The 24560-nt window shown below is 43.7% G+C and overlaps 1 protein-coding gene across 1 annotated transcript in view; it reads left to right on the top strand.

Annotated features, from left to right (window-relative positions):
* ZNF541 (zinc finger protein 541) overlaps positions 1-24560 on the top strand; it is a 126128-nt gene that overhangs the window by 32789 nt on the left and 68779 nt on the right. The window contains exon 2 of the mRNA XM_058280497.2: positions 6726-6895. The gene's annotated coding sequence lies outside the window, so the exon portion shown is untranslated. The remainder of the gene's footprint in view (positions 1-6725; positions 6896-24560) is intronic.

The raw sequence follows: 24560 nt of genomic DNA, 5'->3' as shown, positions 1-24560 counted from the left end.
AAACGAAAGTGATTTTCAAAGTGTGATCTCTAGTCCAGTAGCAGCCACATCCCCTGAGAACTAGTTAGAAATGCAAATTCTCAGGCCCCACCCCAGACTACTGAATTAGAAGCTCTGCGGGGAGCCCTCCAGGTGATTCTGATATAGGCTCGGGTATTTTGTTATTATTATTATTAATTATTTGCAGTAAAATACACATATAAAATTTACCATAAAAAAAATTAGAGCAGTTGAAGGTTTACAGAAAAATCATGCAGAAAAAATTACCATGTAAAGTGAATAATTTGGGAAGCAGATTTGGCTCAACTGATAGAGGGTCCACCTACCATATAGGAGGTCCAGGGTTCAAACCCCGGGCCTCCTGACCCGTGTGGAGCTGGCCCATGCGCAGTGCTGATGCACACAAGGAGTGCCGTGCTGCCCAGGTGTGTCCCCCGCGTAGGGGAGCCCCACGTGCAAGGAGTGCGCCCCATAAGGAAAGCCGCCCTACGCAAAAAAAATCCCAGCCTGCCCAGGAGTGATACTGCACCTGCAGAGAGCTGATGCAGGAAGATGATGCAATAAAAAGATTCCCAGTGCAGCTGACAAGAATACAAGTGGACACAGAAGAACACACAGGGAACGGACACAGAGAACAGACAACGGGGCGGGGGGAGGGAAATAAATAAAAAATAAATAAATAAAGTGAATAATTCAGTGGCATTCAGTACATTCTCAGTGTACTGTACTTTCAAAACATTATCTTCACCCCAAAAAGAAAGCCTGTGCTCACTAACAGTCACTCCCCAGTCCCCTCTAATGCAGCCCCTGGCAACCATGAATCTACTTTCCGTCGCTATGGATGTGCCTATTCTGGAAATTTCATAGCATTGCTGTCACACACTGTGTGACATTTGATGTCTGGTTTCTTTTTTTTTTTAAAGATTTATTTATTTATTTATTTAATTCCCCCCCCCCCCAGTTGTCTGTTCTCTGTGTCTATTTGCTGCGTCTTGTTTCTTTGTCCACTTCTGTTGTCGTCAGCGGCACGGGAAGTGTGGGCGGCGCCATTCCTGGGCAGGCTGCTCTTTCTTTTGCGCTGGGCGGCTCTCCTTACGGGGCGCACTCCTTGCGCGTGGGGCTCCCCTACGCGGGGACACCCTTGCGTGGCAGGGCACTCCTTGCGCGCATCAGCACTGCGCATGGGCCAGCTCCACACGGGTCAAGGAGGCCCGGGGTTTGAACCTTGGACCTCCCATGTGGTAGACGGACGCCCTAACCACTGGGCCAAGTCTGTTTCCCTGGTGTCTGGTTTCTTCCACCCCGAGTCCTGTTTTAGAGGTCCATCCACGCTGTGGCATGGATCATGGCTCCGTGCCCTTTCACAGGTGAATAACACCCCGTTGTGCGGGGGAGCCCGCTTCAGTTCTCCACCGCCCAGCTGAGGGCGTCCGGGTGGTTTCCACCTTTCGGCTGTGGTGAGTAGTGCTGACCGCGGACTGTGAGGCCCTTTTGGCTGGAAGGGCTGTCTCGACGGGAAACACCCTTCCTCAGAGGACCCTTCTGAAAAACGAGTCCCCACTTGACAAGAGGCGCAAAAGTCCATGGGCACAGACGCCAGCATCTCCGCCTGACAGGGTGAAGCTGCCGTTCTGAGGCCAGCTCTAGTGGCCTTCCTGCTCCCCAGGTAGCCCTCGGCATCCGAGATGCCTCACCCTCCCGGCAGCTCCCCGACAGGCAGGGATTCAAAGTCTACTTTGGACACAAAACTTGGCCACCCACAACAGAATCCTTTTCTGAGACTGCCCAGCTTTTACCAGGCTGCCTAACTCTTCATCTCTTCAACATACACTCTGGGCAGAATATGGACGCTCAATATTTCCGGAAGTCTATTCAACAGATGTTAAGAAGTCTTGTTAATTTATTCCCAGGGTTTTAGTCCCTTCTTGCCAGCGGATGGACAAGCCCCTTGTCCAGGGCCCCTTTCTTCCTTAGTCTTGACCCTTTTGCAGAAAAACTGATGACTGGGCCAGGCACAAAGCAGACACTCTGTGCATGCTAAAGGAAAGAATGGCTCTCGAACCATTACAGGGGCTACCTCCTATTCCCCTGGGTAGACTCTCCATGTCCTGTCTTCTGATTTTCTTGTTTCCTCCCAGCTGGGGCAGAGTCTCAATGTTTCTTCAAGTTTTTTAGATAATAGAAAGAACAGATGCTTTAAAAACTCTTCCCTGGGTTTAAATCCTAACTGGGCCACCATCTCCCCGGGATCAGTATCCCCACCTCCTTTGTTTCCTGTGTCCTCCAAAGAAGCACCCAGAAGGCTTGTGAGATTTCAGAGGAGATAGAAGGAACCACTTAAATTGTCTCAGAAGCCATGGTCTTGTTTCCCTAAGTAAATTCTGTCTCTTATTTCTCTTTTAACATATGCTTTAAAATTAATTGTGGAGAAGGTATTTAAAAAATCAAATATATGTAAGATAGAGAATAAGAACAAAATGAATAATCAGGATCACACTACCCAGTTTAAGGGGAAAAAAATTCTTCCTCTCAAGTCCCTTTGTGGGCTTTTGCCACCTCATCCCCTTCCTTTGCTCCTCAGAGGTTGACTGCTTTGCCAAACTTTGTGGTTATCTTTCCCTCACTTATAAGAAATAACTATGTATATTTTGCTTCTCTAAATATAATATAGCTTAGTTTTGACTGTTTTTTAAAACTTTATAAATGCAATAAGCACATTGTTTTGTTGCAGATAACTGCAGTTGTTTCATTTTCACTGCTGTGTAATATTCCACTGAATAAAGATACCATAATTTATCCATTCTCCTTTTCTTTCCAATTTTTCTCTAAACTTTTTATTTACAAACAACTTTATATTCAGAGGAAAGTTGAAAGTTAGTGCAGGGAGTTCTCGTATACCCCTCACCAGGTTTTCCCGTGTTAGCACCTTATGGTACCCTGGTACACTCTTCAAAACTGACAAACCAATGTTGCTCCATTCCTATGAACTAAATCCCAGACTTTGAGATTTCAAGGGTTTTTCCACTAGTGTCATTTTTCTGTTCTAGAACCCAATCCAGGATTTTATTTTATTTTATTACTAACAATGTTCTTATGACCTTTTATGTATTTTTTAGGAGGTACCAGGGATTGAAACCGGGACCACGTACGTATGAGGCACACACACAACCACTGAGCTCCACTCGTTCCGCTTTATCACTATTCTTTGCACATCTCCTGAAGCATATGGCCAAGAATTTCTCTAGGATCATCCTCTGGGTGTGGGGATTTGCTGGGGGCATTGGACATGATAAATAATTAATTTTATTTAATAAGCCAAAATTGTTTTCCATTGTGGCTCTACCAATTCTACCGGTTACCAAGGCTCTCTGAGTTCCCCATGTTACACCTGAAAGAAAAAAATTTAAATTTTGCCCAACTGGAAGTTACGCTGTGGTATCTGTGGTTTTAATTTGCATTCCCTTGTTATCGAGGTTTGGTGTCTTCATGTTTCCTCTTGTACGAAGTGCCTCTTCATATCTTTTACTCATTTTTCTACTGAGTTGTCTCATTACCTTTTTTAAGACTTTTCAAATAAATTCTGAATGCTATTCCTTTGTGTTGTTTCCAGTATCTTGTCTTGTCCACAAAGAATTCAGTGTTTATCAAAGAGCAGAAGAGTACCCATATATTTCAGGAACATAAGTTCTGTTCTTTAATTAAACTCTCATCTACCTGGTGACCTTCCTCAGGGAAATAGAGGACAATGATGAAACAGTATTTTTTAGTGTTTGCTATGTAAAGAGTTCCTCCTAAACTGTTTCTAGGTGTTTGATTCCTGCCATTGCCTATACAAGGCCTTACGTGATCTGCTCCTACCTTCCTTTTTTCTCTCATGGTTCTGTTCTTCAAACAGATCTCACTTCTTCCTGCCTCAGGGCCTTTGCACTTGCTCCTTCCCGTCTTCCTGTAGGTATTTATTTTCATGATTCCCTTCTTCATTTTCTTCAGGTCTCTGCTCAGTGTAATCTCACCAGAGAGGCCTGTACTGACATGCATTTGTTATCACCCTCTGACACTATCCTCTTTCCTTTTCTTTAAAGTACAATCATATTGTATCATAAATGCACTTCCCTGTCCCCCTATAGAACCGTGCTGTCCAGTACCTGAACCACTAGTTCCATGTGGCTCTGGAAAAGTTCTGTAAGTGTAAATTAAACACTGGATTTTAAAGCCTTGGTATGAAATAAATTGTAAATTATCTCATTGATATTTTTATATTGATTCCGTGTTGAAATATTTGGGATTAAATATAGTATTCAAATTTCATCTTTTTCACCTTTTTCCTTTAATGTGACCACTAGAAAATGTAAAATTCCCTCTGTGGCTTGTAGCTGGGGCTTGTCTTATATTTTTAGTGGACAGTGCTGCTCTAGAACATAAGTTTGAGGAGGACAGGATTGTTCATCGGAGTTGGACACTGCTGTATTTCAGCACCTAGAACAGGCGCTCAATAAAAAAAAAATAACAGGAATCCACAGAGCGCCTGTCCCTCTCTGCTCCTCTCTTCCGAGGGATCCCCAGGGATGGATTAAAAAAAAAACTCCAAAACACCAAATTTATAATAGCTCCCATTTCGCGTATAATCTAATGATTTTTAACAAATTTACTGAGTTGGGCACTGTCACAGTAATCCAGGTTTTGCACATTTCCATCCTCCCATTAAGATCCTTCATGCCTGCTTACGGTTAATCCCCATTCCCACCCCCAGCAGCCGCTCATCCGTAGACTTCCTGCGTTCGATCTTTCTTGGTGTTTCTTTTCTTCGAAGGAAATTTCCCTTCCAAGTTGTTCCCGGGGCTCCAACTCCTCGAGCAGTCAGCGCCCCCAGGCCACAGCTCTTTCCCCTTTCCCACGACACAGCTCAGCGCAGAGCTGGTCGCTAGACGCCCCGCGTTTGCCCGAGGACAGCACGGGCCGCCCGCGTGCGTCTCCCGGTGTCCAAGCGCCCTGCGGGGCGAGTCCTGGCGTCTCCCGCCGCGGCCACAGCATCGCCAGGGACACGCGGGCCTCGCTGGGCACCGCGGAGGGCGGTCCCTGCGCGCGCGAGCCACCCGCACCCCCCAGCGCGGGAAACCACAGCCCAGAAAGGCCCTCAAGGCCACTGGGGGGGCCCGCGGGGACCCGGGGTGCACCGGGTCGGCTGCCGCCCTCCACCGCGTTCTAAGGCCGCCATCAAGGAACAGTGGCCGGGGCGGCTCGGCGCCGGGCCCGGGGGCGTGGGGCGGGCGGCCGGCCCCTCCCCCCGCAGCCCTTTCCCCGCCCTCACGGCCTCCGGCCCTCAACCGCCCCTGCCCCCAATGGCGACCAACCGCCTTCTTTCCCGCCCGCTGCGGGTCACCTGACCGCGGCAAGCCCCGCCCCCCGCGCGGCCCCGCCCCCCGGCCGGAGAGGACAGACTGCGCGGCCGGGCGGCACGCGCCGAGAGCCCGGGCAGCGCGCGATGGGCGCGAGGCCGCTCTGGGAGGCGCGAGGCGGCCCGCGGCCACGCACGCGCGCTTGCGCCGCGGGTGAGCCGGACGCTCCGGGGGGCGGGCCGGGCTGCGCGTGCGCGCCCGGCGGGCGGCAGCCGCGGGGCAGGCGGGGGGCCGCTGGGAGGCCCGCGAGGCGCGAGGCCGGGCGCGCGAGCCCCCGGGGCGGGTAAAACCCGGTTGCTGCTGTCCCTTTCCCTACCCTTCCTCCCTACCCCCCTTTTCCGCCCTTTCCTCGTTTTTCAACCCCCCTCCCCCTTTTAAAATCTAATTCGTTTATTTAGTTGTATTTTAAGGGGGCCCACCCCCGTTTCGAGGGGCGCACCAGGCGCCGCGGGCGTCCTCCACTCCGCGTCGCGCACGCACCTCCTGCACCCCAACAGCTCCGGGCCCCGGCTGCACCTCCGCAGCCCCGTCCCCGAGGAGAAGACTCTCCTAAGGGGCCCCTGGCTCGCTGCACCCCGTTTTCTTTCGTACCCCGCCCCCCCCAGGCCCCAACTGCCCCCTCGCAGCTCCCCAGCTCGCGCCGCGGGCCCTACCCGACTTCCGGACTTTCTGCATCTGGGCCTTGCATTCGCCCTCCCCTTCCAGGCCTCTTCTGCTAAAAATCCTCCTTCCTCCTGGAGAGTCCCCCTTTAGGAGACCAGATTTGTCTCGCTTTAGGATCTACCTGTCAAAACAACTACAACAACCAAAAACTCTTCTATCTTCCTGGATTACATCCCTCCTCCTCCTTTTACGAACTTTCTCTAGCAAAAAAAAATTTTTTTCTTACCTCGATTTCTCCTCCTTTCAAGATCACTTTCCAGCAAAAATCCTTCCTTCCCCTTTTTTGAACTATCTTTCCAGTTATAACACGCCAACTCCGGCCTTTCCAGTTTCTCTCTAGCCTAGTATTTTTCCAACCCCACCTCCATCTCTGCAGCCAAAATCCCTTTTCATCACCGGGTCCACCCCGTTTTTCACCCCAATTAGGTTTCTCCCAGCAATTCAACTCCAGGCCCTTCTTCGGGGGGGGGGGGGTAAAAGAGAAAATAATACTAATAAGTCTCCCTTTATTAACAAAACTCTTCCCCAACCTAGATCTTCCCACTTCAGGATTGCTTTCTTCCTTCTTCCAAAAACTGCTCCCCTTCCCTAATTTCACACCTGTGTCCTTGCTTCTTTTGGGACCCAAATTCTGACTACCCTTTCCTTTCTGTTACCTGCTTTCAGGGCCGGAGGAAAGGCTGTATTGTGCAAAAGAAATTGGATGAGTGTCCAGAATTTACCATCCAGCATCCCAGGAGGAAGTAGCCAATGGTCTGACTGTCACCCACCTCCCTGTGGGGCCTAAATTGGGCCCTCCTGTTCCCAGAGATTCACATTGATTGATTCTTCTCCTGGTGAGTCTCCTCTCTTTGCACTTGTCCAAAGACACCTCCTTTGTCAGATGGATCCCTTTCTCAGAAGGGCTTCTTACTGGTCCAAGAGTCTCTAGCGGACATTTCTTCTGTGCCAAAGGGGAGACCATACAAGTTGCTGCTATGGGAAGTCAGATCAGGAATCAGGAAAAGGGTTGTGTATGGTGCGTGTTGACCCCCTCTGGAGGGATGCAAACGTTATACTGGTGTATGTTTCACTGTTGATGTTGATTGCCAAAAAAAAAAAAAAAAAAAAAAGAAGGCAGTTGCTTTTTCCTTCTCTAGCTCAGGGTAGCAGCTCAGATACCCAGAGGGGACTGGTAGATAAAGTGTGGCAGTGGTAGGGACCATGGTGAACCAGAGAGTGTGTGCCCCACCTCAGAGGGGCCAGGCAAAAGTTGTGATGTAGAAGTGTCAGCCCAGTGTTGCCAGAAGTTTGAATTTTTTTTTGAGAAGATGCCAAAAAATCCTTCTGAGTTTTCTTTGTTGCCAACCCATTTAATAAGTATTTTAAAACAGTGTGGGGGCTTTACGATACATGTCTGCCAGCCACCAGTTGAAGATTTTTGTTTTAGGGTTTCTTCCTGAGTTAAACACACACACAGCTTGTGCATGTGCATATACATAGAACTTTTTCTTTTTCTTTTTTATTTTATTTTATTTTTTTAAAAGATTTATTTATTTATTTCCCCCCCTCCCCTGGTTGTCTGTTCTTGGTGTCTATTTGCTGCGTCTTGTTTCTTTGTCCGCTTCTGTTGTCGTCAGCGGCACGGGAAGTGTGGGCGGCGCCATTCCTGGGCAGGCTGCTCTTTCTTTTCACGCTGGGTGGCTCTCCTCATGGGCGCACTCCTTGCGCGTGGGGCTCCCCCGCGCGGGGGACACCCCTGCGAGGCAGGGCACTCCTTGCGTGCATCAGCACTGCACATGGCCAGCCCCACACGGGTCAAGGAGGCCCGGGGTTTGAACCGCGGACCTCCCATATGGTAGACGGACGCCCTAACCACTGGGCCAAAGTCCGTTTCCCGAACTTTTTCTTTTTAGAAGAACAGCTCTCCAACTTTTTAATCTTAGGATTCCTTTACACTTAAAAGTTATTGAAGACCCCAGGTAGTTTTTGTTTCTGTGAATTGTCTGCTGATATTTGCTATATTAGAAGTTTCAATTAATAACATTTTAAACAATTAGCTAATTTAAAAGTGGTATTAATAAACCCATTAAATTTTTATTTTAAAGGCTCTATTTTTGAAAGCAAAAAAATTTAATGAGAGGAGTGGCACTGTTTTACATTTTTGCATACACCTGGACTCTCTTATCTGCTTTTGCATCAGCCTCTTGAGATATTACTGTCCTGTAGCCTCTGGAAAACTTCCCTGAAAATGAAAAAGACAGATAATGTCTGAATGTTACCGTGAAGATAGTTTCCACCCTGCAGACTTACTAAAGGGTCTTGAGGATCCCCAAGGGTCCTTCCACCGTCTCACTCTAGATGTTAGTACGTACTTGCATTCTCTGCTAGGGTCATCTTGTGGGGAGTGAGAAACTTTGATGTTGCTTTTCCTCCTTTAGATAGTTATATTTAAGAACTTTTCGTGGAATGGACAGTTGTTGCCTTCAGATTCCTCCATGGCTTTCCTTTTCCCAAAGTAAGCTGTAAATCTTTCTTTCAGCAGGTAGTCAGAGGATAACCAGTGATAATCACTGGGTCAGTGAGTTAACCTCCTGGTTAAACTTCTATATTGGTTACATGGCTGGACAAGAGAGGTTTTCTTTTTTTAAAAAAAGATTTATTTTCTTAATTTCTTTCCCCTTCCCCCCATTGTCTGCTCTCTTGTGTCCATTTGCTGTGTGCTCTTCTGCGTCTACTTGCATTGTCAGGCGGCACTGGGAAACTGCGTCTCTTTTTTTGTTGCATCATGTTGCAACAACCTGCATGGCACAGCACTCCTTGTATGCAGCAGCACAGCATGTGGGCCACCTTATCACATGGGTCAAGAGACCCTGGGGATTGAACCCTGGACTCTCCATATGGTAGGTGGACGCGCTATCAGTTGAGCCACATCTGCTTCCCAAGAGAGGTTTTCTTGATTGTTCAACTGAAAAATGTAGGTGCAAACTGTTGGGCAGTAGTCCCAGGTCAAATATGGAATATAACAGTGGAGTGGTTATTGAAGTCAGACTACGTGGCTTGCTTCCTACCTTGGATTTGGGGTCAGTTTATTAACTTTTCTGGACTTTATTTACCTCATCTGTAAAATAGGGTTAATAATGCATAATATGCCTCAAAGGGGTGTTGTGAAAATTGAATGAGATGATATATAAGTGATTGCAACAGTACTTAGCAAATGGTAATGTCTAGGTAAATGTTAGTTGCTATTGTTATGATGATGATGATGATAATTACTATAGGGCCAGGCAGGAAGATAAGTGAGGTCTCTGGGAACTTCGAGGCCATAAGCCCCTTCCAGAGATAGCAGTTGTCCCTCAGATTCATCCTGTTGTTCCTATCAATGATTGTCAGATCTAGTTTTCAAGAGAAGCCATAAATCCATATAATTAGGTGAAATCTCCCCCATCTTTTAATGTTGGTGACAAGTCCAATTTTTAAAACCACTCTGCAGGTCAAAGTTAATAATCTCTGGAATAGGAAAATAAGGAAAGAGATTGTAATTGCTAAGGTAAAAGCTGCAAGTCTCTCCTAGCTGCCTAGCTCTTCATAACCTGCTGCTACTCAGATTTGGTCACTCACTCCCTGGCAACATGGATGTGGAGAGGAAAAGAAGGTGGTGCTTTAAAAAAAAAAAAAAAAAAAAGACTGGTGGAATGAGTTGTGACTTTTCAAAGAGGAAAAGAAGTGGCAGAATGGAATCCTGTCACTCCTCAATGAAAGGGCTGCTGAGAGCCTTCTGTGACCAAGGTTCTGTGCCAGGCAAGATGTGGGGAGCAGTATAGACACATAAAAAAGAACCCAAGCCTTCCCAGTTATAGTCTGGGGAAAACAGAATCACCTGAAAGATTAAATCCTGAGGCTGTTTTGGATAAGTGCCAAATGGATTGCTAGACAAGAGCTTATCAGAGTTAGAGGAGGGAGACTAAGCTCAGACTCTGCCATATTCCCTCTCCAGGAAATAAATCAGGATGGAAGCCTGATGTTGAAGGGTTTGATTTGGTGGAGCTGGGTAAAGAAGGGTTGGTCAAGGGAAACTGCCATATCAGAGTCATCAACTGAGATGCTTCCAGGGACCTGGCAGGGGATCTGAATGAGTGAGGTGGGAGGGTGTGAGAGACTAGGGACTGGTGGGGACTGTGGCTAAGTGAGCGTGCATGCTCTGTCTAAAGGGAGCTGCACTTCTCAGTGCCAGCCAGTTGTTATTGTGCAGGAATATGGACCCAGTGTTGACAGGTCTTCAGGTTTTTTAAATAGAAGTTGGAAATCCTTACTTTAATGAGAAATCTGTGGATGTGCAGTGTCTAATATGGTAATCACTAACCACTAGTAGCTATTAAAATTTAAATTAATTAAAATAAAAAACGCATTTCCTTAGTTGCTCTAGCCATATAGCAAGTGCTCACAAGCCATATGCAGCTAGTGGCTACCATAGCAGACAGCACAGATTTAGAACATTTCCACTGGCACATTTCTCAACCTGATAGCTAGGCTAGCAAATAAAATACACTTGTAAGCCAGATGGGCATTCAGATTGTTTCCTTCCCTCTTTCCTTCCCTCTAAACAATGCCACAGTAAATATTATTTACCTTATAATAATATTATAATATTATATTTACCTTCTAATAATAAGGCTTATTTCTGCAGTTAGAAACCCATGATAGGTAACTGTGGTGGTTTGAAGGTGTATATACCCCAGAAAAACATGTTCTTAAATTTAATCCACTCCTGTGGGTGTGAACCCATTGTAAGTAGTAGCCCCTTTTGATGAGGCTACTTCAGTTAAGGTGTGACCCACCGCTATCAGGATGGGTCAAGTGTAATGAAATTCAGAGAGAAAGAAAGAGAAAGCCACAGGAAGCAAGAAGCTGAAATGGGACAGGAAGAGGCCAGGAGGCACCGCCATGTGCTTCGCCGTGTGCCAGAGGAGCCACGGTTCACTGGCAGCCAGCCCAGGACGCCACCTCTTTGGGGAGAAAGCATCGCCTTGATGATGCCTTGATTTTGACATTTTCCTGCCTCAAAACTGTGAGCAAATAAAGTGCCATTGTTCAAGCCAAAGCATTTCATGGTGTTTGCTTGAGCAGCCTAGGAAACTATAACAGGTACTTTCCCAAAAGGTTGCAGCATTTCACAGGAGAATCCTTGCATCTTTGTGCCTGCCCCCCCCCCATACCACTCTTATTATGACGGGCCTTTCTTAAAAGAAAAATTAAATTGATTCAGAATCCCAGCGTTGATGTAGATTGTTTTACTAAATATTGATCCAGGCATACTTTCCTAAAGCGTACAGCTCTTGTGCAGCTATAAAGCCAAAATCAGATTGCAAAATAAATGCACACAAAACAACCAAACCAACGTAATTCAAATTACAAACATTAGTTTAATGAGAGAGATGATATTTTGCTAAACTGAACTGCTCCTTGAAACAAATACTTTGCTTACTGCCACACGGGACTCTTTTGGGTTTAGCAGGTATGGTTATTTCTCCAGTCTCCCGTTCCTGCAGCAAAATCTCCATTTATAGCATGATATCAGTTGGCCTTTAGTTGAGCTTAAATCCACCTTTGTCCTCTTCTTATTAGCCTGATATGATGTAAGTAGTCCTGTTTGGCACTAACACAATCATGAACACAGCCCAGGCTTTGGGACCACATGGTGGCCCTTGGCTATAAGGCGGTCATCCAATGCTCCAGATAGATTCTTTTCTTTTAGATTAGTCTCATAATGAAAACACAGAATTTAAAAACTCTTGGAAAGAGTAGTTGGAACCTTGTGAGTGGCTACAAGATTGCAGGGACCCACAAACACTGCCCCACATGGATTAGCAGGCAGCTTTGTAGTAGAAGGTGCTAAAATTCTTGTCGAACTGAATTTATTTATTGACAGAACAAGAGCAAGTTCACTATTAGGCTGGGGGGCGGGTTGCTTTACTGTCTGGACAAGGATGCAAATATCAAGGCCTGGCCTTTGGACTTTTGGCTGATGTCTCTGGGGGTAATCAGGCCAGTGTATTCTGTGGACTATGGGAGTATGTTGGAAGGCAGATGGTTCATCATTCGGGGAAGAAAGTGGGGGGCACTCTGTCGCCCTGCCCCCACCCAGCACCTTTTGTGTTTTCTGGCACAGTGTGAGCACTGCAGTGTACAGGTTCGTTTATTAGGGGATCAGTTTATTAGGGGATCAGCAGTGGGTGAGAACACAAGCTCTGAAGTCAAAAGATGTGGGTTTAAGACCTGGCACAAGTACTTGCTTAGGTATTTGACCTTGGACAAATCACTTGTACTCTCTGAGTCTCTCTTTCCTTGTCAGTAAAATGGAAGTAAAAGTAGAAGCTGTCTCTGGGCTCTTGGCGAGGAGTAGGAGAATTAATGCGTGTGAAGCCCTCGGTAGAATACCTGATGCGGAGCAATTGCCTACTAAATGAGACTTTTATTAGCTTGCGCTTGTTACTGGGAGACGAAGAAGGAGACTTTCCCCCTTGGAGTATGTGGACAACAGTTTATAACAGCACTGTAAAAGAAACTTCGGAATTGGTGGAGAAATTAATTTTGCCCTAAAATATAAATTTCTACTGATCCACAATCCCTTCTCTACAATTTGGAAATTTGAAAAGCTCTGAGAATCCTGAGGATTCTCAACCTCAGTTACTGGCCAAACTGAACTGATGTATTGTTCTTTACAGCCTTTTTAAAAATTCCATTTACTCTGAGTAGTCCTAGGTGTCGAGGCAGAAAGGATGGTTTGCTTACTAGGCGCTGCCGCAGACTTCCTTAAAATACAGACTTTCTAAACCCCTCAAAAGTCTGAATTCTGAAACTTATTTGGGCCCCAAAATTGTGGTTTGAGATTGTAACCCTGAATTAAACTTGTTAATCTTTGCCCCCTTGGTAGGCTACATACAAGTGGACGAGTAGGTAGATGTATGATGTGAAACACAGAAACTGTGGGTACAGATGTTCTATTACATCTCAATATGAAAAGTTTTTTTAAAAAGGTAGAAACCAGTGAATAACCTAGAAATCGAGGCCTGAACTTCAGATATTCCAGGATCCACTAGATTTGTTTATCAGTGAGTCATTAGTGTTTATTAAAGGTCTAGAGGTAGCAATATATACACAAAAGGGGAAAATGCAGCCCCTGCTCTTAGGTGCTTATAGTCTAGTTAGAGACCCTTCCCCGGTCCCTTTCTTCCCAAGTCCTGCCTCCTAGTGACTACCAACCGGTCACTCAGTATTTATTGTCACAGCAGATATTTACTGAGCATGTACTATCTGCGAGGCACATTTCTGAGCACTAGGGTTACATCAGTGAACAAAACAGACAAAAATTCCTGCTCTTGCAGATCTTCCATCGCACTTGGGAGAGAGACACTAAACAGAAAAAAGAAGCGACTTACACAATACAGGATATTATAGTTAGCAACTCTGTAGGGTTTTAGAGAGAGGGCAGTTTAAGGCAGAACATAAAGTTGTGGTGTCAGGCATGGTTCTCAGGGTGAAAATCAGCCTCTCCACTGCTTGCAGGGATCTGCATGCTCTGACTCCTGCCCCTGCTCCAGATTCTTCCCACCTCCGCCTGCTGCGCTCCAGGTTCATTGAATGTGCCAGGCTCCTTGATACTTCAGGGCCTTTGCACTATGAGAGAAAAAAGCAAAACCATCGTAATGGTATTAGACAGTACAGTAATGGGTTTATATGAAGTCTATAGTTTTTTAATGGCTTTATTGAAATATAATTCACATACCCATCAAATTCACTTTCCTCCCCATCCCCAGATGGCTCCCTCATCTTTTTGCTCATTGTTTGCGCTTGTTGTCTGCTCTTGTTTTCTTTAGGAGGCACAGGGATCTGAACCTGGGACCTCCCATGTAGGAGGCGGGCTCTCACTGAGAGCCACATCTGCTCCCCCCAAATCTATGTTTAAAGTGTATAGTTCAGGGGAAGCAGACTTGGCCCAGTGGATAGGGCGTCCGTCTACCACATGGGAGGTCCGCGGTTCAAGCCCCGGGCCTCCTTAACGCGCAGTGCTGAGGACTTGGCCTAGTGGTTAGGGCATCCATCTACCACATGGGAGGTCCGCGGTTCAAGCCCCGGGCCTCCTTGACCTGTGTGGAGTTGGCCCACGCGCAGTGCTGAGGACTTGGCCCAGTGGTTAGGGCGTCCGTCTACCATAAGGGAGGTCCGCGGTTCAAGCCCCGGGCCTCCTTGCCCCGTGTGGAGCTGGCCCATGCGCAGTGCTGATGCGCGCAAGGAGTGCCCTGCCAGGCAGGGGTGTCCCCCGCGTAGGGGAGCCCCACGCGCAAGGAATCTGTGCCACTGATAAGGATAGAGGTGGTCACAGAAGAACACACAGTGAATGGACAACTGGGGGAGGGGGAAGGGGAGAGATAAATAAAAAAATAATAAATAAAGTGTATAGTTAGTAATTTTTTCGTATATTCACAGAGTTGAACAACTATCTAATTCCACAATGTTTTCATCACCCAGAAAGAAACCCTGTATCCACTGGCAGCAGCTCCCCATTCCTTCCTCCTCACAGCCCTGGGCAACCACTGATCTACTTTCTGTGTCATTGGATTTGCCTGTTCTGGACCTTTTCTAAAATCATACAATACGTGGCCTTTTGTCCCTGGTTTCTTTCACTCAGCATCATGTTTTCGAGGTTCAGCCACATCATAGCCTGTACCAGCACTTCATTCCTTTTTATGATTGAATAATATTTCTCTTTGTGGACATGTCACATTTTTTATCCATTCATCAGTTGGTGGACATTGTGTTGCTTCCACCTTGTGGTGGTTATGATAATACTGCCATAAACATTTTACACACGTTTTTTACACAAGGTTTTGTGTAAGTATGTTTTTATTTCTCTTGCATACATACCTAAGAGTGGAATTTCTGGGTCTGTGGTAACTTTATGTTAAACTTTTTGAGGAATTGCCAAACTGGTTTCCAAATCTGCTGCACAATTTCTCATTTCCACCAGCAAATGTAAGAGGATTCCAGTTTCTCCACATCCTCTCCAACATTTGTTATTATCTATCTTTGATTATAGCTTTCCTATACAACCCAGGTATCCTTGACAGATGAATGGATAAGCAAAGTGTGGTCTCTCCATATGATGGGATACTCTTCAGCCATGAAAAGGAGTGAAGTTCTGATATGTGACACCACATGGGTGAACTCCTCATGCTAACTGAAAGAAGGCTGACACAAAAGGGCAAATATTGTATGATTCCATTTATGTGAAATATCTGGAATAAGCTAATACACAGAGACGGAAGAACAGAGGTTACCAAGAGCTCAAGCGAGAGGGGGAAATTAGGAGTTATTGCTTAAAGGCTGAAGAGTGTCTGTTTTGGGTGTTGGAAAGGAAGCTGGTGATGGTAGCACAACATTATAAAAGTAATTAATTTCTCTGAACTGTGTTCTTAAAAATGGTTAAAGTGGCAAATATATATATGTTGAAACAGTAAAAATTATATAAAAAATAATGAGCATTATATGAAACAGTGCTAAGTAATTAAAATTTTTTTTTTAATTTTTAAAGAAGCTTTAGATTCCATAATGTTACATAAAAAATATAAGGGCTTCCCATATATCCTCCACCCTCCCCCTCCCATACTTTCCCACTTTAACAACATCCTTCATTAGTGTGGTGCATTTGCTACAATTGATGAACCCATACTGAAGCATTGCTACTAGCCATGGACTACAGTTTACCTTATAGTTTATTCTCTGTCCTGCACAACTTTGTAGGTTATGACAAAATATACAATGGCCTGTATCTGTCACTGCAATGTCATGTAGGACAAATCCAATGTCCTGAAAATGCCCCACATTACCCTTCTTCTTTCCTCTCCCATCCCTCAGAAGCTCTGGTGGCCACTGCCTTTACATCAATGATAAGAGTAATAAGTCCACTGTTGATTCCCCAACCTGGAGGATTTGGGGATGGCGATGCCCACTCTGCTTCTAATTGAGAGGGAGCTTAGATCCCATGGGACAGATGGATGAAGCTATCTTGCTTGCTGTTGCAGACACTCTCTCTTCCTTGGGATGGGTGTTGTCCATCATCATCTCCTTGTTAGTTGTCCTGGATGAGTCCAGTGAACTGGAGATAGGTGTTGCAACTCTGCTAAGATTCAGGACCCAACTAGGAACATGGCTGGACCAAAGATTTAAGTCTCTGGGACATATATTTATCACATATAGTGCTAATTAAAGGTTCAAATAAAAGGAGCAGAAGAGCCCTGTGTAGAGAACCTATAAGTGAGTCTAACACTGTTACACTGGGGAGCATAAATTCCAAAGAAAGGCCCACTGACAGGGTGCTGAATTCCTGAGCTGTCTGTCCTGCTTATAGTTCCTGGGTATCTCTAGAGCCCCCAGGAGCCCCACTATTTGAGGCACTCTTTGAAACAATACTAATTTAGAAATGCCTCCTAAAAAAAGAACTGGGAGGCCTGGGACAGGGGTGGGAGGGAGGCTTTTCACAGTAGACTATTTTGTACCTGTCAGATTTTGAGTTTTGCAATAAAAAAAAAAAAAAAGCACACACGGAACACATATCCTCAAGAACTCCCACTCCAAGCTCTCTCCAAGGCGCAATCTTTGGTAACTGTTTCTTGTCTTCCCATCAGTTGTCTGCACATTTGCAAGCCTGTATATGTATACAGCTCCTGCCTTCCATGCCCACCGGGTCTCTTCACACTGTGGGAGTATCTTTTAATTATATGTTTGCACTTTGATTTTTGTGCTAGTTTTTTTTCTTCTTTTTTTGAGGTACCAGGGGCCAGGGATTGAACCTGAGACCCCGTAGGTGGGAAGCGGGCACTCAGCCACTGAGCCACATTGGCTTCCGTGAGTTGGTTTTTCTGTCCATTTTGCTTGTTGACTGTTTTTTGTTTTTTTGGAGGCAGCGGGAACCAAACCGGGGACCTCCCATGTGGGAGACAAGCGCTCAACTGCTTGAGCCACATCCTCTCCCCCTGCATTAGTTTTAAAATACATGGTGGAGATTAAACCATACTGGTGCATCGTGACCAAGCTCATCCTTTTCACAGCTGCCTGGTCTTGCCTTGTGTGGACCGCAATCTATTTAGCCAGTTCACTAGGGGTGGACACTTAAGTTGCTGCCAGTTTCTGCTCCTAGGCTCTTAGGGCTGCTGTAGCAAAATACCGGAAACAGGAATTTATTTTCTCACAGTTCTGGAGTCTAGAAGTTCAAACCAAGGTGGTGGCAGGACCAGTTTCTTCTGAACATTGGAAGGTTCTGGCAGTGGCTTGCCAGAAGTCCAGGCACAATTCTCCCTTTGCCTCTGTCCCATGCCTGTCTTCTCTCTCTGTCTCCCTATGTCTGATTTTCCTGGTATGAGGACACCAGTCATACCGGATCAGGACTTCAACTTATAACATCTTCAAATATGCTCACATTCGCAGGACTGGGGGTTAGGCCTCGAACATATCTTTTTTAAATTTATTTTTAATTATCTATTTATTTCTCTCCCCTTCCCTGCCCACCCCACCCCAATTGTCTGCTCTCTGTGCCCATTTGTTGTGTGTTCTTCTGTGTTCACTTATATTCTTGTCAGCGGCACCCGGAATCTATGTAGCGTCTTTTTTGTTGTTTTTGCTTCATCTTGCTGTGTCAGCTCTCCGTGTGTGCGGCGCCATTCCTGGGCAGGCTGCACTTTTCTTGTGCTGGGCGGCTCTCCTTACAGGGCGCACTCCTTGCTCGTGGAGTTCCTCTACTTGGGGGCACCCCTGCGTGGCAGGGCACTCCTTGCACACATCAGCACTGCACGTGGGCCAGCTCCACACGGGTCAGGGAGGCCTGGGGTTTGAACCTTGGACCTCCCGTGTGGTAGGCAGACGCCCTATCTGTTGGGCCAATTCCGCTTGCCTCGAACATATCTTTTTAGGGGACAATTCAATCCATAACAATTGATTATTAAACAAACTTTCTTTTGGCTGGTATTTGCCTGGCATATCTTTTTGTATGTCTTTTCTTTCAACCTTTCCATGTTAGTATTTTGGTCGTTTATTGTTTTTTCATTTATCCTGAGAAACTTTTTTTTTTAACCAATGAGTTTAATCTCTTTACACTTATTCTGTAAACTTAAATAATACTTTTTTCTGCTGTCATATTTTATATTTTTACTTATCATTCTTATTCTTTGTGTTTTTCTCCTTTCCTATTGTCCTTTAGAGATTAAGCTTTCTTTATTCTTTTTTCATTTTGAGGGGATCTTTTGAAATTTTTAACTTTGGAAATAGTCAAACACAAGTTGAGAGGATAGTAATAATAGACCCCCTTCTGCCCATTACTCACTTTCAGCAATTATCAACATCTTGCTGATCTTGTTTAATCTAACTTCGGGCTATCTGACATGGTGGCTCTTTGCCACATGTGACTTTTGATCACTTGCAATGTGGCTGGTCTAAATTGAGATGTGGGCAGTGGCTGCGGCTTAAGCAATTGAGCTCCCATTTATCATATGGAGGACCCGGGTTTGATCCCCAGGACCTCCTGGTAAAAAAAGAAAAATGGTGGTACCCAGGCCTGTGCGGTGAGATGCAGGCCCCTGCATGGCAAAGTGACACACCAAAGAAAAGACAATGACACAACCAGATAGGAAAAATAAATAAATAAAAAGCAAGAAATTAAAAAATAAGTAAATAAATAGAGGTATGCTGTAAATGTAAAATACACACCAGGTTTTGAAGACTGAATACATAAAAAAGTAAGCAAAATATAATATAAAATAAAAAAATAATGTTTATATTGCTTACATATGGGGATTATATTTTATATATTGTATTCAAATATTAAAATTAATATCACCTTTTCCTTTTTTAATGTGGTTAATAAAAAATTTTAATTGTGTGTGTCATTTACATTATATTTCTGTGAAATAACATGGCTCTAACTCCTTTCCCCTGCTTTTCCTCTCCACAGTATTTTGGTAATTCTGGGTCCTTTTTATATGAACCTTAGGATTGGCTTGTCAATTTCTGCAAAGAAGCCAGTTGAAATTTTGATAGAGATTACATTGAATCCACAGGTCACTTTTGGAAGTATGGCCATCCATGAACATGGAGTTTTTAAAAAATTATCAACATCTTGTTTAATTTCCTTCAAAAGTGTTTTGTGGCTTTCAGTGTACAAGTCTTACACTTCTTTTGTCAAAGTCATTCTTCAGCATTTTATTCTTTTTGGAATTGTTTCCTTAATTTCATTTTTAGAATTTTCATTTCTAGTGTATAGAAATAGTTTTTATATATTGATGTTATATCCTGCAACCTTATTGAACTCGTTACATCTAATAGTTTTTTTAGTGGATTTCTTACGATTTTCTATGTGCAAGATCATGTCATCTACAAATACAGATAATTTTTTCTTTTTTTTTGGTTTTTATAAAGGTTATTTATTTGGGGTAGGAGCTTTTAGTCACAAGGCCATAAAGCGTAAGTTACCTCCCTCTGCAAAGTCCCTGGCCACATGTTGGAGCAGGATGGCTGCTGGTCTCTGCGAGGGTTCAGCCTTCCTCTTCCTCCTAAATGTTTCTCTCCTGGGGCTTGTTTCTTTCTTGGGCTCAGCTGCTCTGTTCTCTCCACAAGGTCAGCTGTGGACTATCATGCTCTCTTCCCAGGGCCTCTGCCGTGTCTGTGGAGCCATTTCTATTCGTCTGTGTTCTTCTTCTGTGTGTTTAACATCTCGGGGCTCCAGCATCAAAACTCCCAAACACAGATAATTTTGCTACTTCATTTTCAGTATGGATGCCTTTAATTTCTTTTTATTGCGTGACTGCCCTGGATAGAACCTTCAGTACAGTGTTGAATAGAAGTGGTGAGAGTAGATAGTTTTTTCCTGTTCTTGGTTTTAGGGACAAAATATTCAGTCTTCCATCATCAAGTGTGCTGTTTGCAGTGTGCTTTTGTAATGCCCTGTACCAGGTTGAGGAGGTTCCCTTCTGTTCCTAGGTGGTGTTTTTTTCAGTGTTTTTACCATGAACAGATGTGCGATTTTGTCAACTGATTTTCTGTGTCTGTTGAAATGATCACATAGTTTTTGTCCTTTATTCTCTTGGGATGGTTTAGTGCATTGATTAATTTTCAGATGTCAAACCAGACTTGTGTTCCTGGGATAAATCTCGCTTTGTCATAGGGAATATTGCTTTAAAAGTGCTGCTGGATTCAGTTTGCTAGTATTTTGTTGAGCATTTTTGCATCTATAGTCGTAAGGGATATTGGTCTGTAGTTTTCTTGTGATGTCTTCGTCTGGTTTTGGTATTAGGGTAATATGGGCTCCACAGAGTGACTTAGGAAGTATTCTCTCCTCTTTCATATTTTGGAAGAGATTGTGAAGTGTTGGTATTAATACTTAAATGTTTGATAGAACTCACATTGAAGCCATCTGGACCAGGGCTTTTCTTTGTGGCAGGTTTTTATCCTACTTGGTATTTGTTGAGTTTTTTGGATGTGTAGATTCATGTCTTTCATCAAATTTGGGAAGTTTTCAGCCACTATTTCTTCAAATATTCTTTCTGCCCCTTTTGCTCTCTCTCCTCCTTTTGACACTGCCTAATGGTACACTGCTTATGTTGGTAATCCTGGTGGTGTCCCACAGATCTCTTAGCCTCTGTAAATTTTTCTTCCGTCTCTTTCTCCTCCTGAGATTGGATAATCTTGATTGGCTTATCTTCAAGTTCACTGATTTGTCTTCTACCTACTTGAATCTGCTGTTGAACCCTTGTAGTGAATTAAAAAAAAATTTTGTCACTATTGTAAATGGAATTTTTTCTGACCTCCTTCTCAGATTGTTCATCAGTAGTGTGTAGAAATGCTATTGATTTTTGTCTATTTAGCTTGTATCCCACCACTTTGCTGAAATCATCTATTTGTTCTAGTAGTTTCATTGCTGATTTTGTGGGATTTTCTAAGTAGAGGGTCATATAATCAGTGAATAGTGAAAGTTTTACTTCTTCCTTTCCTATTTGGGTGCCTTTTATTTCTTTTTCTTGCCTAATTGCTTTGAATAGAACTTCTAGCACAATATTGAGTAAGAGCAGGGAGCGTGGGCATCCTTGTCTTGTTCCCAATCTCAGTGGAAAAGCTTTCAGTCTCAGTGTTGAGTACAATGTTAGCTGTGGATTTTTCGTATATGTACTTTATTATATTGAGAAAGTTTTCTTCTATTCCTATCTTTCGAAGTGTTTTTTATCAGGAAATGATCTTGTATTTTGTCAAATGCCTTTTCTGCATCTATTGAAACGATCATAAGATTTTCCTTTTTCAATTTATTAATGTAATGTATCACATTGATTGATTTTCTTATGTTGAATCGCCCTTGCATACCTGACATAAATCCTACTTGATAGTGATGTATAATTTTTTCTTCCCCTCCCCCACTCCTGTTTTTGCTGTCTGTGTCCATTCACTGTGTGATTTCTCTATCTTTTTCTCTTTTTGTCTTCTTTTCTCGTCTTTCTCCTCTAGGGTTCACCAGGATTCAATCCTGGGGACCTCTGACGTGGAGAGAGTTTCCCTGTCAGTTGCACCACTTCAGTTCTCAGTCTCTGTTGTGCTTCACCTTGACTCTCCCCTTTGTCTCTCTTTTGTTGTGTCATCATCTTGCTGCGTGACTCACTTGGATGGGCACTGGCTCACCGTGCAGGCACTGGCTCACTGCGCGGGCACTTTGCTCACCATGCGGGCTTGCTGTGTGGACACTGGCTCACCACGTGGGCACTCACGTGGGCACTTGGCTCACCACACGGGCACTCGGTTTGCCTTGCAGGCACTGGCTCGCCACGCAGGCACACTTTCTCCTCTTCTTTTTCACCAGGAGCCCCAGGGATCGAACCTGGTCCTCCCATGTGGTAGGCGGAGGCCTTATCACTTGAGCCACATCTGCTTCCCATAAATGTGTTTTGATTCAGTTAGGAAGTTTTTTGTTGAGGATTTTTGCATCTGTATTCATTAGAGAAATTGATCTTTAATTTTCTTTTTTTTCATATCTTTATTTGGATTTGGTATTAGGATGGTGTTATCATCATAAAATGAGTTTGGTAGCATTCCTTCCTGTTCAATTTTTTTTTAAGAGTTTGAGCAGGGTTGGTTTTAGATCTTCATTAAATAATTGGTAGAATTCACCTGTGAAGCCATCGGGTCGTGGACTTTTCATTTTGGGGAGGTTTTTGATGACCATTTCAATTTCTTTACTTGTGATTGGTTTGTTGAGGTCTTCTATTTCTTTGAGGATCAGTGTGGTTTGTTTGTGTGTTTCTAGGAATTTGTCCATTTCATTAACGTTGTATAGTTGGTTGGAATACAGTTGTTCATATTATCCACTTAATGATCTTTTTTATTTCTGCTGGGTCAGTGGGAATGTTCCCCTTCTCATTTCTGATTTTATTTATTTGCATTTTCTCTCTTTTTTTTTTCTTGTTAACCCAGCTAAGGGTTTATCAATTTTGTTGATCTTGAAGAATCAACTTTTAGATCTGTTGATTCTATTTTTTATTCTCTATTACATTTCTGCTCTAATCTTTATTTATTACTTCTTTCCTTCTGCTTGCTTTGGGATTGATTTGCTGTTCTTTTTTTACCTCTTCCAGGTGTGTAGTTAGGTGTTTGATTTTAGCGCTTTCTTTTTTTTTTTTTTAAGATTTATTTATTTATTTATTTCTCCCCCTCCCCTGGTTGTCTGTTCTCTGTGTCTGTTTGCTGCGTCTTGTTTCTTTGTCTGCTTCTGTTGTCATCAGCAGCTCGGGCAGTGTGGGTGGCGCTATTCCTGGGCAGGCTGCACTTTCTTTCGTGCTGGGTGGCTCTCCTTATGGGTGTACTCCTTGCACATGGGGCTCCCCTACACGGGGGACACCCCTGCGTGGCAGGGCACTTCTGCGCATCAGCACTGCGCATGGGCCAGCTCCACACGGGTCAAGGAGGCCCGGGGTTTGAACCGCGGACCTCCCATGTGGTAGACGGACGCCCTAACCACTGAGCCAAGTCCGTTTCCCCGCTTTCTTTTTTTTAAACAAATCAATTTTACTAATACATATTAGTAAAGCACACAGTCCATCCAAAGTGTGCAATCAGTGGTATTTGGCATAATTATATAGTTGTGCATTCATCACTTCAACCATTATTAGAGCATTTTCATATTACAATACTTAAAAAAACAAACATTAACAAAAAATTCATCACCTCTCAATCTCTCTGTGCTTTCCCTGCTTAACCTAGCTACTATCTCTGGCTATTCTTGAATATTTATTTATTTATTTTAAAGCAGATTTATTGAGTTATACTCATATACCATACAGTCTATCCAAAGCATATAATCAGTGGCTTTTAGTATAATCACAGTGTTTTGTATTCATCACCAAAAATGTTTTAGAGCAATTTCATTACTCCAAAAAGAAAAATTCCACACCCCTTAGCAGTCATCTCTCAATCCCTCTATCTTCTTCCATAGCCCTATACCACTAATCTAATTTCATCTTTATAATTTGATTTATACTTATATATTAAATAAATGGAATCATACAATATATAGTACTTTGTGTCTTGTTTCTTTTATTTAGCATAATGGATTTTTTTTTTGTCTGATACTCACATCTTGTAACAACATACATTGTTCAGTTTCGAAAAAGTCTTATATATGCAATATTACACATTCGTATTTCACATGAGGTTTTATAGTGCTATCCAGTCCCATGTAACATGATTTAGCTTTCCTTTTAGTAATTTTCGCGAACTTATACTTTCCCTTTCAACCACTGTCATATCCATATAACAGCACGGTTAACTCCCAGCACTGTGATGTGCTTTCACCTTTTCTGTTCATTTCCAAATATTAAAACACACTCTTTTTACCAATTCTGCACTAATTAACCCTCAGCTGTCCATTCTCTAAACTCATTCTGTTTTCTGGTGACCCATATTCAATTTTTAATACACTATATTCAGTTCATAGTAGCACAGTCATATAGTATTTGTCTTTTTGTGTCTGGCTTTCTTCACTCAGCATAATGTCCTACAGTTTCATCTTTGTCATCATATATTTTACAACTTCATTTCTTCTTACAGCTGCGTAATATTCCATCATGTGAATACACCATAGTTTATCCATTCATTGGTTGATGGACCTGTGGTTTGTTTCTACCTTCTGACAGTTGTGAATAACGCTGCTATGAACATTAGTGTGTAGATGTCTGTTGGTGTCATGCTCTCAATTCTTCTGGGTTATACCCAGTAGTGGTATTGCAGGGTCATGTGGCAAATCTATATTCAACTTCTTTAGGAACTGCCAAACCGTCCTCCACAGTGGCTGTACCATTCTGCATTCCCACCAGTGGTGAATAGGTGTTCCTATTTCTCCACATCCTTACCAACACTTGTAGTTCTCTGTTTTGTTTTGTTTTTTAACATCACTGATTTTTTTTTAGATTTATCTTATTTATTTCTCCCCACACC

The sequence above is a fragment of the Dasypus novemcinctus genome, chromosome 18 (genome assembly GCF_030445035.2).
Source record: "Dasypus novemcinctus isolate mDasNov1 chromosome 18, mDasNov1.1.hap2, whole genome shotgun sequence".
NCBI lineage: Eukaryota > Metazoa > Chordata > Mammalia > Cingulata > Dasypodidae > Dasypus > Dasypus novemcinctus.
Note: the sequence above shows the minus strand (reverse complement) of the source record. Positions and strands in the feature narration are given on the sequence as shown.